The sequence below is a fragment of the Triticum dicoccoides genome, chromosome 6B (assembly GCF_002162155.2).
Source record: "Triticum dicoccoides isolate Atlit2015 ecotype Zavitan chromosome 6B, WEW_v2.0, whole genome shotgun sequence".
NCBI classification, from domain to species: Eukaryota; Viridiplantae; Streptophyta; class Magnoliopsida; order Poales; family Poaceae; genus Triticum; species Triticum dicoccoides.
The window spans coordinates 260,520,242-260,524,774 of NC_041391.1; positions in this window are offsets into that span (position 1 = coordinate 260,520,242).

Consider the following 4,533-nt stretch of genomic DNA (forward strand, 5'->3'; position numbering starts at 1 on the left):
AGCACTTCAGACGTCAGCGACGGAGCGGCGCGCGCCGAATTGGACTGGAACGCCACTAGGCTAGGTCTGCTTTCGGCCGCCCACGCAACGTGCAGGTGTGCTCAGGGCGATGGGCCCAGACCCCTGCGCGCTTAGGTTTAGACCGGCGTGCTGGCCTCTCTGTTTTGCCTAGGTGGGGCTGCGACGTGTTGATCTTCCGCGGCCGGGCATGACCCAGGAAAGTGTGTCCGGCCAAATGGGATCGAGCGTGTTGGGCTATGTGGTGCACCCCTGCAGGGAAGTTAATCTATTCGAATAGCCGTGATCTTCGGTAACAGGACGACTTGGAGTTGTACCTTGACCTTATGACAACTAGAACCGGATACTTAATAAAACACACCCTTCCAAGTGCCAGATACAACCGGTGGTCGCTCTCCCTCAGGGATATGAGGAGGGGATCGCCGGGTAGGATTATGCTATGCGATACTACTGGAGATGCTACTTGGAGATGCTACTTGGAGATGCTACTTGGAGGACTTCAATCTACTCTCTTCTACGTGCTGCGAGGCGGAGGCTGCCAGAAGCGTAGTCTTCGATAGGACTAGCTATCCCCCTTTTATTCTGGCATTCTGCAGTTCAGTCCATCGATATGGCCTCCTTACACATATACCCATGCATATGTAGTGTAGTTCCTTGCTTGCGAGTACTTTGGATGAGTACTCACGGTTGCTTTCTCCCCCCTTTTCCCCCCCTTTCCTTTCTTTCTGGTTGTCGCAACCAGATGCTGGAGTCCAGGAGCCAGACGCCACCGTCAACGATGATTCCTACTACACTGGAGGTGCCTTCTACTACGGGCAGACCGCTGACGACGATCAAGAGTAGTTAGGAGGATCCCAGGCAGGAGGCCTGCGCCTCTTTCGATCTGTATCCCAGTTTGTGCTAGCCTTCTTATGGCGACTTGTTTAACTTATGTCTGTACTCAGATATTGTTGCTTCCGCTGACTCGTCTATGATCGAGCACTTGTATTCGAGCCCTCGAGGCCCCTGGCTTGTATTATGATGCTTGTATGACTTATTTATGTTTTAGAGTTGTGTTGTGATATCTTCCCGTGAGTCCCTGATCTTGATCGTACACGTTTGCGTGCATGATTAGTGTACGATTGAATCGGGGGCGTCACACTCTCTCTCAGACCTCTCTCTCTCTCTGCAGAACCCCGCGAGCGCCGCCGCCCGGAGTTCGCTTCGCCTCCCCGCGCCGACCTTCACCTCCGGCCAGATCCGGCAAGGGAGCCGCCAGATCTGCCCTGTCCGCTCCCGCCGGCGACCTCCTGCCGCGGCCCCGCCGGCGCCGCCCTTTGCCGCCGTCCCGCTCGATCGGGGAGGAGCCTCGATCTGCCTACGCCTCGACCCGAGCTCCTCCGTGTGGGCCCGCCTCGCGCCAGTCCCGCATCCGGCCCACCTCCTCCAGGCCCAGCCGGCGCCCTCCCTGCAAACTGGGCCAAGCCCATGGTGAGCAGCCCCGCTAAACCCCGCCCGTGCGCTATATAGTAATCTTGCGCTCAAACGTTTTTTTCAGAAAACTGCTAAGTCTTTAAAATCATACATTTTCATGCCATGTTCATCATGCTGTATGTCTGCATCTGTAGCTCCGTTTTGCGCGTGTAATATGTCAATTGTTCGTCTCGATGAGTACTTCATTTAATTCCATTGCATCATTTTCATTTGAGCTCATCTTGATGCCCGAAATGCTGTTGGAAGAGTGTATGTTGATGTTAATCTGCTGAAACTGTTATAACTTGCTCATTTGTCATTTTTGCCATGATTGATGTATGCATCCTATGAGGTTGATCTCTACATGTATTTTGATCTATGCCATGCCATATTTCCAGGGGTGTATACCATGTATTTTTGTGAGTTGTGTGCTGAGTGCATCAAGCTTGCTAAGTAGGGTAGTTGCTGTTGCTGTTTTCCTGACAGATTCTGTTATATTTTGTTGCTATGTAAACATGTTGCTACTAATCATTCTATGCATAATCTGGAGATGTTCTATAAACATGTTTTGATCTACATGTTATGCCCTATCCATCCATGCCCCTGGTTGCATTTATAGCTTGCTGTAGATTGTTCATATCTTGCTCCAAAGTTGCTTGATAATGTTGCTGTCAGCCTGTTTACATTAAGTTCAATGTTTCCATGATTGTTTTCTAGTGATCCATGTACCCTATGACCTTGCTCTTGCCATGCTTAGCTTCACAAACATGTATTTTTACTGTTGGTTGCCTTGCCATGCCATGTATTGCTCTGTAGTGAGTGGTTCAAGCTCACCAACATGCCTACTTATCGTTGTTCCTGCCATGTATGAATCTGTAATATAACTTGCCATGTTTACATGGGTGCCATCATATCTTCTGATCCTTTTTGGCTCATGGTCAGTAAGAGACTTTTGATCTATGCAATTAGTAGATTCATTCCATGCCTTTGTTTGCCATGATAAGTTCCTGTAACATGTTGTTTGCTTGCTCGAAACATTGCAACCTGATGTTATTTCTGCTAAAGTCTGAAACTGTTATTGTTTGCAATATCTCCATGTCTTTTTGAGCATGTTCTAGTTGTTTCTGGAGATAGCTCAGTGTTCATGTTTTGTTATGCTTTACCTGTACTTCATGCTCATGCCTTTTGTTCTTATGCTGGGGTGCTGTAGCATGTTGTTTTGATGCTTGTAAGATGCCTAGTTGCTGTTATGGACAGATTGTTGTTATGACTTGTATAGTGTGTGTGTTGCACCGTTGCTCCGTTTTGAGTGTGCTCTATATGAAACTTGCTTGATTTTGCATGTAGCTTCATATTATCATGTTGCATCCATGTTTTGAGGTGTTTGCTTGATGTTTGGGTGCATTTTGCATCAATGCCATATTTAACTTGTTTTGCTCATATCTTCTAGGCCGTAGCTCCGAATTAAATGAACTTTATATGTAACTTGACTAGAATTTCGTGTAGATCATCTTGGTGATCTTTAACTTGCTGTTTAACAACTTGAACATGAGGTTTATTCAGATCTGGACCAATTTCGAAATATGCATATGAGGACTTACCGAAATTGTTATATGTTGTTCCCGGCCTCATTTAAACTTGCCTTGATGTGTTGTTCTTGTTTTGAATCATCTCTTGCCATGAGTAGCTTCATGTAGCTTGGTCATGCATCATGCTTGTTGTGCATCATGCCTTGGTCATGTGTGGTGTGTTTACCTATGTTGTGTGCTTCTTCTTGTTAGTTCCTGTTTCGTTGCGATCGTGAGGATTCGTTCATCTACGGTTGGTTCGGCTTCATCCGTTCGTCTTCCTCATGGACTTGTTCTTCTTCCTAGCGGGATTTTAGGCAAGATGACCGCTACCCTAGATCTCACTACTATCATTGCTATGCTAGTTGCTTCATTTTATCGCTATGCTGCGCTACCTATTACCTGTTTATCAAGCCATCCCATATTGCCATGAACCTCTAACCTTTGACACCATTCCTAGCAAACCGTTGTTTGGCTATGTTACCGCTTTGCTCAGCCCCTCTTATAGTGTTGCTAGTTGCAGGTGAAGTTGAAGATTTCTCCATGGTGGACAGGGTTTATGTTGGGATATCACAATATCTCTTATATTATTAATGCATCTATATATTTGGTAAAGGGTGGAAGGCTCGGTCTTATGCCTGGTGTTTTGTTCCACTCTTGCCGCCCTAGTTTCCGTCATACCGGTGTTATGTTCCCGGATTTTGCGTTCCTAACGCGGTCGGGTGATTTATGGGACCCCCCTGACAGTTCGCTTTGAATAAAACTTGTCCAGCAAGGCCCAACCTTGGTTTTACCATTTGCCTCACCACCACCTACTTTTCCCTTGGGAGTCGCTCTCTCGAGGGTCATCTTTATTTTAGCCCCCCCCCGGGCCAATGCTTGTCTAAGTGTTGGTCCGAACCGAGTAGACTGCGGGGCCCCCTCGGGGCAACTCGAGGTCTGGTTTTACTCGTAGGATGTCTCATCCGGTGTTGCCCTGAGAACGAGATATGTGCAGCTCCTATCGGGATTGTCGGCGCATCGGGCGGCTTTGCTGGTCTTGTTTTACCATTGTCGAAATGTCTTGTAAACCGGGATTCCGAGACTGATCGGGTCTTCCTGGGAGAAGGTCTATTCCTTCGTTGATCGCGAGAGCTTGTCATGGGCTAAGTTGGGACACCCCTGCAGGGGTTAAACTTTCGAGAGCCGTGCCCGCGGTTATGTGGCAGATGGGAATTTGTTAATGTCCGGTTGTAGATAACTTGACACCAGATCCGAATTAAAACGCATCAACCGCGTGTGTAGCCGTGATGGTCTCTTCTCGGCGGAGTCCGGGAAGTGAACATGGTTTCTGGTTATGTTTGACGTAAGTAGGTGTTCAGGATCACCTCTTGATCATTGCTAGCTTCACGACCGTTCCGCTTGTTTCTCTTCTCGCTCTCATTTGCGTATGTTAGCCACCATATCATGCTTAGTCGCTGCTGCAACCTCACCACTTTACCCCTTCCTTTCCCAT